This window comes from Peromyscus leucopus, chromosome 1 (genome assembly GCF_004664715.2).
Source record: "Peromyscus leucopus breed LL Stock chromosome 1, UCI_PerLeu_2.1, whole genome shotgun sequence".
Classification (NCBI taxonomy): domain Eukaryota; kingdom Metazoa; phylum Chordata; class Mammalia; order Rodentia; family Cricetidae; genus Peromyscus; species Peromyscus leucopus.
Genome location: NC_051063.1, coordinates 1,348,458 through 1,360,081, shown reverse-complemented (window position 1 = coordinate 1,360,081; position 11,624 = coordinate 1,348,458).

Below are 11,624 nucleotides of genomic sequence, written 5' to 3'. Positions count from 1 at the left end.
GCCCTGCCTAAGGGAGAGAATCAATGTGGGCAGATAAAGTCCAGCCAGAGGACAGCCATTAAATCAAAGAGCAGGAGTTCCCATCAGATACTGAGTGGTGGGTGTGAGAAGGTGGCTACAAGCCCCCAGTTCAGGGCCAGATGAAACCACTTGTCACAGGACACAACCTCCCTGAAAAAAGCCTGTTCTTCCTTCAGCCTTGAAAATGATGCCTGGCTGTATACTGTGAGAAGCCCGCCAAAATGAACCTGAGGCAGAACAAGGAGGCCAGCAGTTTTCACCTACTCAGGACCTCACTAGCTTCTAGAGGTGGGGTTAAATCTGAAGGTGAAATGTATGGTTCGCCTGGTTGACTCCCAAACCAAGTGTGAAAGAAATGTTATTTTTCTGACAGCAAATTAATTTGGGTAGCACCTTGTAGCCGTCAGGAAGAAACAACCTCAGCCCATGTTCCTCTGTTCATTCCTAGTTGTGCATCGAAGTCTTGAGGCATGGAGGATGAAAATGCGGAGGAGAATTTTAGCCTAGACACATGCAGCCCATGATGGCAGCCAACAGCTACATGTGATCAGATGAGGGAATTCTAAAGGGAAATAAAATAGAAAACAAACACCTCAGCCTCCTCATCTGGGGCTGCAGCTCCGTTGGAGGGGGTCACCACCTGACACTCATGATGCCCTAGGTTTGATCCCCTTCACCACATAAATAGCATGTGGGGGTGCACACCTGTAATTCCAACACTCCAGAGGTAGAAGCAAGATGATCAGAAGTTCAAGGTCATCCATAACAAGTTCTGGGCTAGCCTGCAATCCATGAGATCTCATCTCTCACACGAAACAAACAAAAAACCAGACTGCATCATCACACAAAGCTAGACTAATCAAAAGTTGCCTGTACCACCATCACTTAGCACCTGAAGATTTTTCCACATCACTTCACTCTGGTTCAACTCATAAGTCTAATTCTGAGAATATACAGAGTCACTCAAATGGTGCACAAGCCTCTTCCCGGGGTTCCTAAGCAGTCTATAGTTCTTCTGACCCCCTCTCCCTCCCATCACAAAGCTAGAGAATCAGGAATAAGCCAGATGATGAGGTGATGGGCTTCATCCATGATTCCTGGTGAACTAGTCATGATGCTAACTAGTTATTTATACCTAGTCTTATTGAGGGTTTTAGACACTTAGGGGTCAGAATTTTGAAACTCACACGAGCTTATTCTTACTGTATTGGCTGTGATTTCTGTTCTCTGGTAGTTGAGACTTCTGGGTAGCTAGTATGAGAAAAATAAGAGAAATCAGAGAACACAGTAAAACAGTATTCAGCCACAACTGCTGAGGAAGCCCAGGTGAATGATATGAGGGCTAGAGATGACCGAATTACCTAGAGTTCAACTCTCCCAGAGCATCTAAATAAATGAATATCTCCAAGCCCGGTGGCTTCATTCATGAGTTCATTTCATGGTCACACTAAATCAGGGGATGCAATTGCTCACGGTAACTCTTCTTCCAGGTGACTCGGGGCTTTTCTTTGTCATGTGTGTTAGTTTTTATGTGACGTGTCCCTCATAGGTTCATGTGTTTGGTGTCAGTGGTGCTGTTTGGGGAAGTGATGGAACATATAAGAGGCACAGCTTTATTGGGGGGAATATGCCTGGTCCCACTTCCTGTGCTCCAACCCCACACCCTTTCTCTCTGCTTCTTTTATGGGGGTGAAATGATAACCCACATTTCTGTGTTCATTGCCATGCTATGCCTTCCCTGCCAAGAATGGACTCTGTCCCTCTGGAATCATAAGTCAAAATAAACACTTGATTCTATAAGTTGCCTTCATCATGGTATTTACCATAGCAACAGAAAGGTAAGTAGCACACCATCCAAGGAACCAAGAAGACGTGGAACATTGTGGAGGCCCAAGTCAAAAGGGGCACATGTTAGTTACATCCAGGAGTGGTACTGATCTCATGCCCAGACTCATGACAAGACCGGGAAGGAAGAGGAGGCTTTGAGGGAGCGTTCTTGTCTTTCCCATAATGCTCAGATAAATGACTGACAACACAGGAAAGTTGCAACACTCTATAGAGCACTGACTGTGCCTGGGCACTTTGCATGTGATAGCTCATTTGATCTTGAAAACCATGGAAACAAACTACAATTACCACTCCATTGGTGATGAGCATTGTGCATCTTAAATGCGCTAGGAGACACAATGACCATCAAGTGGGAAGCCGCAGAGGTAGAGGCTGAACTCAGGTCGGCCTGAAACCGAAGTCAAGCTTCCCATGTGCCTCCTGTCCAGTGCTGTTCCCCACACATTGTGTCTGAGGAATTTAGGGGACGGACAACATCACAAGCTTAGAGGTCCTTAAACATCCAGGCTTTCTTCGAGAGCAAATTGACTATCAGAACACTGTGCAACACAATTTTCTGAGAAGACAAGGATGTCTGGCCCATTTCAGTGGCCTCGAAGTTTTTCAGACCTCTACCCTCCTTGGCTGTGAGGCTGCCACCTCCACAGGACATCCAGTCCCATCACTCACTGGCCACATGTCTGCTCTATTCTTGTTCATAGTACTTAGCACTTCCTGCTTGTTGATCATGTTTTTCTCTGTCCAGATATGAGACGTTCTAAAATGCAAGTTTCAGTAGGTACAGAGATACTGCCTAGTGCTTCACTGGGAAGCATTTAATCACCACCTTCCAGAACCCTTTCCACCTCAGACCCCATTTTACTGAGAAATTTTTTGCATGACCCAGTATATATAAATATATAAAATAGGTGTTTACACCAACATTTACTGAAAATGAATCATAAAGGAATTTATTTTCAAATAATTCTTTGGTGTGCATATAATTTTATTGCATAATAAAGATAAAAATAGGTGCACAGTAATGGGATGGATGTTTTTGGACTGTCTAACAGGACACAACCCAGACATATGCTAGACTGACTCATGCCAGGGGAGGACAGCAGGACAATACTGAAAGTCTTCATTGTTTCTATCAGAGCAGAAAGCGTCGTGTCCACCAGAAAATTACAACAAAACCACTTCATTTGAAAATGTAAGTAGTGTCAGGTCTGAGCTGAGAAATCACCGGCCACGTATGTGGCAGTACATGTTAAGGGCCAAAGCACCAGTGAAGTCACAATGCTGTGACACAGTGAGCAGAGGTGTGCGGCACATTTGATTCTCAAGTCATTTTTGGTCATTGTACACTCAGAAACCTTTTACTGCTCCCAAATTTTTCCTGACACCCCCTCCCCACATCAAGTTTGACACCTCAAAGGTCACAAGTCACAGTAGAGGACGCTTTGTTTTAGGAAAGGAACAGGTAGGAAAGGCTGTGGTGTGTAGCCTCCTCTTTCCATGGTGTAAACACCGCCACCCCCCCTCCCCCCCACACCCTCCACCCCCCCACCCCCCCACCCCCGCCACAAGTCCAGTTTCAGGATGCTGACATCACAGGATGCAGATGTGGGAAGGCAGCACACAGTTCACTCTTCCATGCTGGGACAAGCGAGCTCTAGGACCTCCCAGTGCTTAGAACAGAGTCTCCCTCATGGTGAGAACAGAATAGCAGTCACTCAGATGGCCAGAGCAGTTCAGAGTTCTTCATTCACTAGCTGAAGGGAAGGCAGGTCCCAAGAGAAGCCACATTAATGACACAGTGAATACGGTTTCCTTATTTTCTTGTTCACTCCATAAGGTTACTCAACCTTTGAATGTAATCCCAGAGACACTGCTCAGGAGCTTTTAAGTGTTTTCCTCTGAAAATCAACCTGTGGCTACATCTTAAACACACGCATTTCTGCCAAAAGAAGTAATTTGATTGCATAGAGATAGAAAATTTAATTAATAGTGCTATAATTTAACTATGTGTAAATGTTCCTACTTCAAAAACAGAGTGAAGATCTTGGAGAGCACAGATCGTCCGAGACTCAAATTTGTTACCTCCTGTACATCAGGCACAGAGCGTGGAAGATCAAAGTCACTCAATAAAATGATGAGAGGTATCAATTCATACTGCTCCATCACAGGACTTCCTGTCTCGCTCTGAATCCAGATGTTCAGTGACCAACTCTTCGTGCATGGAAAGGTCAAAAGTACCCCTAAATTCTTATCTAACTGAAATTCCATCTTCCCTGCAACACACACTTGAATTTTTTCAGAAGTCACTTCTGAGATTAAAAAAAAAATCTCCTTGAGATAGAGAATAGGAGGGTGTCAAGTTGCCTATTTTCCATACTGATTTTTTTTCCAAAGGAAAATGAAGATTTAGCTTAAAATGCTTTCCCCAAACAGGAGCGGCATGAAATGGAGAAGCTTAATGGATCTCTCTATGAATAAAATGACAGATAAAACATCTATTTTGCTCACATATTCTTCGTTCACAGACAGTTCATTTCAGTAAATTTCTTACCACCACTCACACATGTCTATTTTCCAAGGCTTTTTTGGGAAATTTCCAGTAAGTTCTGTTGGAGTCTATCATCGGTATTTACAAGGCTGTGCTTAAAGGGGAACTGCAGTGGGGGTCGTAGCCACTCAGTCTCCCCTCTTTTTCTTTAACCTATGTGTTGCAGGCTCTTGAAATCCTTACTGGGCTCAACCTCAAAGATGTGCATTATCCACAGCTGGGTTAATAACTACCGAACACTCTCCCACTCCCTGCCTTCCTCTGATGTGTCTCCCACCTATCAGAAAGTCTGCTACCGATGAAGGTCAGAACACCAGTAGGAAACTCCTGCTGGGGACCCCTTTGCCACAGAGGCTCCATGGCTCCCCAAGAGTGAGTTGCATGGATGCCAAATGCCCCTACACAGCCCACTCCCCATCTTGGGTGCCAGTGACTTTCTGAACCATGTAAGTCTTTCATGAGACCAGTTTACACATTGCAAGATGCCTAACGCCAACCTACTTTCGCCTCTGGAGTACTGGTAACACCCTCCACCAGACCATGACAACCAAAACACGCCCTCAGTCATTGCCAACCACCCTCCAGTAGTCAAAGTCATTGCCAACTACCCCCAGTTGATGGCCGTTGTCCCAAATAATCACAATAACACACAGTAAAGGATTTTTCACTAAACCACATGATTTAAGAGTTGAATGCCTTTAATCCCGGTACTCAGGAGGCAGAGGCAGGTAGATCCCTATGAGTTTGAGGCTCACACGGTCTACATAGTGAGTTCAGACCATCTAGGGCTATATAGTGAAACTCTGCTTCCTCATTCAACCCCCCACCCCATAAAAGAACTGTCTCCTTCTTCCATGCTCTCCCCGTCCTGTCTCCCCATTGCACACACATGGCAATAGCTCCCAGTCTTAGCTACCCCCATCTCCAAGGGGAAGTTTTTGCCTTGGGATCAATAGGTATATGGGAGGCTTGTCGTGCCTTTATGTCCCTGCTTGGTGGGGGAACCACTCTAGTTTAGAATTTTTCTGCAAACCCTGTTTTCTAACAGCAGATTGAGGTTACAAAACTCCACAGCAAAGGCAGCCCCCAAATGGTCTAGGCAAAGCCTTGACCTTTGCTGACCTCTTAACCTCGCAAACTGTTTGGTTTGTTGACTGACTACGTGAGTGGCAGCTATGTACTGGATTCTCTGCTAATACTGGAAGTAGAAAACGAGCAAACATCACTATGGATCTGCCATTGTGGACCACGGAGACTGGAGGAAAGGAGACGTTGACCAAGCAAGTACCTGATGAATGTGTAGAAACTGGCTGAAGTCCCGTTCACAGTTCTGGGAGGGCGACAATGTGGTACATGCATCATGTCTCCTGGGGACGACACTGGAACCGAGACCCAGAAGATGGTCACAGGTCAGGTAGGTAAACTGAGGTGAGATACATACTTCAGGTATCGGAGTAGCATGTTGAATAAGGGGAATAAGAGGAGCAACTGAGTCTGAGGCAAACAGTGAGGCCAGGAGTCTGGACCCAAGGAGACCCTTGTCAGGTCTGCGTGGTTGCGCGGGCCCATCTGTGGATGGGTATTCTGGGGAGGAGTTAGAATGTGAAGTGTCTTCCACAGACACATGTGTTTCAAGACTTGGTCCCCAGCTGTTTGGGGACTCTTTGAGACCTTTTGGAGGTGATGCCCAGCTGGAGGAGGCAGATGTGTGCAGGTGGACACTGGACAGTTGACAGCTCTGCCTACTCTGCTTCCAGCCCAAGCGCCCGGCTTCCTGGTCCACGGTCCTATGCCATTTCCATGTTGTTAGCACCGTGATGGATTGTTCCCTTGCAAACTGTGAACCAAATAAATCTTTCCCTCCTCTGCCAGGCATTTTGTCACGGGGACGAGAGGAGTTACTAAGACAGAGCTGCAAAACAGTGGAGAAGATTGAGTCCGAACCTGGCAGAGGGTACTGGCTGCCATGCAGGAAATCGACATATGGCTTCGTGGGGAGGGCTCTGGCTCAGGTACCACACAATTAAAAATAATTTTTAAAATATTGGGCAAAAGGCAATTTAAGGAAGGACGTGTTTGTTTTGCCTCACAGTTCAGTGGGCTAGTTTCTGTCACGCAGGTACAACAATGGGAACAGGACTTGTGGTCAGGAAGCAGAGAGGGAGGAGCACCAGAGCTTAGCCCCCTCTTTATTAAACCCAGGTGCCCAGCTGTTTAAATTGCACCCCCCACATCTAGGGTGAGTCTTCCCACCCCAGCCCAATCTAGATGATAATCCCTCCCAGACAGGCCTGGAGGTTTGTTTCCATGGTGATCCTACACCTTCTCAAGATGAAAAATAAAAAAAATCATCACAGAGGTAAATTAGAAGGTGGGGGGACTGGGTGGCCATGACAGCACCTCCGGGTAGGTTCAAAGTCCTTGCTAAATCAACAGTCAATGTGTCACCTGTTGCATCAAAAAGGTCTGGAGGAAGTGTAAGGGAAAGAATCAGTCCGACAACCTCATAAAGCTTCTGGCATGGACAGTTGGATGGCTGGCGGTACCCATGGTCCAGAGAATGACTGTAAGTGGGTTCTCACGAGGCATGTGAGATTTGTACTGGGCATGAGGAATTCCAGGCACCCTGAAGAGACTTCAGACATGGGGGACTTGGACTGCAGCCTCAAGGGAGTTTTCAAATCAAGAGTCACTGAGTAAGAAGACCACTGAAGAACAGTTGCTTTACTCTGTTGGCATGCCAGTGAAATCTGAGCAATGCAAAAGCATGGACAGAAACACCCCCCCATGTGTGTGTGTGTGTGTGTGTGTGTGTGTGTGTGTGTGTGTGTGTAGAGGCCACAGATCAACCTCAGTGTGTGTCATTACATAGGGACCATCTACCTTGTTTTGGAGACAAGGTTTCTAACTGGACAATTTGTCCAGGCTGCCTGGACAAAAAGCCCCCAGAGTTCAGTCAGTCTCCAACTCTCCAGGGCTGCGATTACGAAGCACACAATTTTCACACGGGTTCTAGGTATCAAACCCAGATGCACATACTTGAATAGCAAGCACTCTACGACTGCCATCTTCCTATATGATCTTTTTCAAAACTAACTATAGAAATATACTTTAAAATCAGCCGCCACCTCCTCCCTCCTCACCTCCATCTTATGATGTTTGCTTTTCAAAGCAAGAAGGAATCCTAAACACAGCCCTTTCTTGTGGGGCTCTAGAGAGGAAAGGACATTCACAGCATTGGGAAAGTTCTGTCCCCTTATGACAATCTCTCTGTCTCTGTCCCACCCAGGACATCTGGAGGGGAGAGTCTCCTTTTGGTCACCTTGTATCTGCTCAGTGTCTCCAACCTAATGGTGGGAGTGGAACACGGGCAACCTTTAAGGATATAATTTGCTTCCTATTACATTATTCCTTCCCAAGCAGGAGAGACCAAGTGTTTGTCATTTAGGAGTGTCATGTCATTACATTCCGTATTGCAGTGTAATGATCTGAAATGATTAAATGACAAAATGCCAGCTCACTGCCAAAAATGTAAAGTGGCGTGCTTTTATTTGTAGATCAGAAAGCTATTATTAATTCTCATATTGACTTTGCCACATGAAATAATGCAAGTAGACTGGTGGATACAGACATGGCAATAGCAGGCGAAGCTCTGAGCTTGACTCCAGTGTGTACGGGAGATCACTGCCGTTCTGGAACATTCTTCAGAATGCGTATTCCTGGCTGAACATATTGGCCTAGCAGTCTTGTCACTTGATGAGTGTCGAGTGGCAGGTATCAAAATACAACCTGACTAGGGTTTTTATTGAGAAGAAAAATGGGACTTGAGGACAGGTGGCCACGAAAAAATAGAGTGGTCTCCATTCCTTTTTCCTCACCTCCTACATCACCCCCTCTATCCCAGCAATTATCGGGAGAACGGCTCCTGCTCTCTTTTTCTCTTTTGAGGGAAAGAGAAAGCACACAAAAGATTTCCCGTACACCATCAGATCACCAGAAGAATCTTCAGCTGGTAAAAATAAACACTTCACCCTTTTCCCTCCTTGGCTAAAAAAAAAAAAAAAAAAAAAAAATCTTGTAGAGATCCTTGGAAGTGGAGAAATTACTGTTTCAGCTCTAGGGTTTTTTTTAAGCAGTTGAAGTTCAGATCCACAAAATCCTGAGTGTTTCCTGATGTGTGAAGAAGTCTATTCTGACCTTCCATTTCCCTAACCATCTCCAGCCTCTGCTGGGAACGGCATTAGCCACCTGGTTCCAATATGAAATCTCTCACAAGCCCATTTGAATGACTTTTCTTTTCTTGTTTGCTGTGGAATTTCGTTCTGTATGCTGTGAATGTGTGTTGCTCTGATTGGTTGATAAATAAAATGCTGGTTGCCCAGTAGTCAGACAGGAAGTATAGGTGGGATAAGCAGACAAAGAGAATTCTGGGAAGAGGAAGGCTGAGTCAGGAGTCGCCAGACAGACACAGAGGAAGCAAGATGACAAGGCAGAACTGAGAAAAGGTACCAAGCCTCATAGCTAAACATAGATAAGAATTATGGGTTAATTTAAATGTAAGAGCTAGTCAGTAATAAGCCTGAGCTGATGGCCATACAGTTTGTAATTAATATAAACCTCTGTGTGTTTATTTGGGTCTGAGGGGCTGCGGACAGGGTGGGACATGGGAAAACTTCCAGCTAAACTTATTTCATGTTCCTCTCAGTGAGGTGTTTTGTTTTGTTTTGAGAAAAAGCAACACTGTTTTCCTTAATACCTTCTTCAGGGCCTTTTTGTTTGCTTTATTTTATTTTGTTTCATTTTGTTTTATAAGTCTCATTTTTTTTCAGCTCAGGCTGCCATGGAACTGGCAATTCCCCTGCCTCAGTCTCTTTAGTGCATTGCCAAATAGATCTTCTTCTGCTTGCCTTTTAATTCTCTATCCTGGAAATCTTAGTGGCTTGGGATTTGGTTTGAATTTTCTTCTGAGATTTCTCCTTTAATGTAAACTCACCTTTCATGTGTGATCTCCATTTTTATTTCTCAAAACTATGGTTTTGGAGCATTCTGTTGTAACACACGTTTGGATGAGAGCTGATTTACACAGATAAACGAAGTTAAGACATGTAACCATCTTGCTTGGCTCCATCACTGCAGGCTTGTCACATGTGGACACACAGCCACTCACCTGCCGCTGACCACTTTAAAAAAGAAAGGTGTAAGCATGAATCCCTTCCTGGTTGCCGAGGCATCGGCTGCAAGCTTACAGAGATGGCTGGCTAGTGGTCTCTGCATTTGCACCCAAATGGGGGCGTGTTCCGTTGCCTCTGGCAGGTTGGCAGGGACACAGAGGACATATTCTTCAGGCAAAGGGATGCACGAAGGCACAACTGCTTGGGTGGTGACACTATCAGGACCTCTCTTGGCTTATGAGTAAGGTTTCAAGGCTCCGTGGTTGGCAAGGTAGCATTCTGTGAGGTCACCATTCCACGGGTAACACTGCGGTCATTTTATTTGTGTTGCTCTGAACCCCAGCAGCTTTACTTGGTCTCTGCATTGTCTTTGTGGAAGAGAAGTGCAGAGTGGCCCGAAGCAGGCCTGCACAGTCCTGGCAATCAGGAAGAGACTTCATTCTAATCTCTGCTTCCATGATTTCTTTCAAACCTTTTGTGTCTACATCTTCTTGGCAGTGGCTCTTGTTTGGCAGGTGTTGAGAACTATGGGTTCTCTCGGAAGACAATACACAGAAGATCACTGGGTGATTTTTTTTCCTTGACATATAAATGGCTTTGTCATTCTGTCCACAGTCATGAATGCATAAAACAGCTGCCAAGAACAGCTCAGGTGACTGTATGAAGACTTGACATAATGGGAGTGTTCCACCCACGACTGCACAGGAGAGTCCATTGTGCACGCCCCCCCCCCAGTAGTACACACAGAGCAGAAAGTGGGGTCAGCATGTGAAGTCTGCCACATGGTTATGGCTTATGGATCTGCAGTATTTTCATGAGTACGTTCTTTTCAATAAGATGTCTTCTTCCTTTGAATCAAGGCATGGTGTGCATGTGTGTGTGTGTGTGTGTGTGTGTGTGTGTGTGTGTGTGTGTGTATGTATGTGTGTGTATGTATGTATGTATGTATGTGTCTTTGTGTGTGTGTGTCTGTGTGTATATGTGCATGGCAGGTATATGTGAGTGGGTGTAGGTCAAAAGTCAACATTGGGGTCTTTGACCTTATTTTTGAGGTTTCTCCATACCTGAAGCTCACTGACTGGCTGGACTGGCTGCCAGCAGCTCCAGGGACCGCCCCCTCGCTTCTCTCCTTCCCCTCAATGCTAGTTCTGTAGGCCAACACCGCCACACCCAGATTTAACGCAGATGCTAAAGACCTGAACTTGGGTCCTCCTGCTTGCGTGGCCAGCACTTTACTGGCCAAACCACCCCTGAGCCAGCCCCTCCAGGCACCTCTCTAATGCCACCTGCCCCCTCCCTTCCTCCTGCCCTCAGGAACTCAGCTAAGTGCACAAAGACAGACACTGTTCCTCAGGCTCTCAGTCCCAGGGTCCAGTAGGACATGTAGAGCCAAAGCAAAAAGAAAAGAAAAAAAAAAAAAAAAAAAAAAGCAAGATACTCTTAGACTTGGAAAAGCTCTCTGAAAAAGTGAGTCCGAAGTGGATGAAAAATGAGTTAGTTGGAGGTAGGCAAATATGCATGTCACAGTCCCAGAGGGCTTCCAAGAGGAAGTGATATTTGAGTTGAGAATGAATGTTGGCATGTCAATCAATTCACAGTTCAGGAAGCATGCTCCAGGTCACCGTAATGTCAGAGAGAAAACTGTATCTTAGGAGCAAGCAAGTATGGACAGGAATCAGTCTAGTGTGACAAGATGGCATTGAACTACAAGAAAGATAAAAGCTGACATCAGAACGAGGGCCAGGGGCCAGCCTGTGCAAAGATGTTCAAACCCACCTTGCAGTTCCGGGCTTGCCCGCCTCTCTCTTATCACTGCTCTGTTTGTTTTGCTTTTAGGCTGAGTCACACATTTCCCCTGACTTTCAAGACAATGAGAGACACTAGCGCAAAATAAGCACTGCCATCCCAGGGCACAGTGAAGTCGCTCGGTGTGGGTGGGTGTGTGCAGAATTTTTCTTGGCTATGCCAAGGGACATGTACACTTGTGATCAAGTCTGTCTGTCAGTGGCAACAAGGGAGAAACAGCAGGATATCCA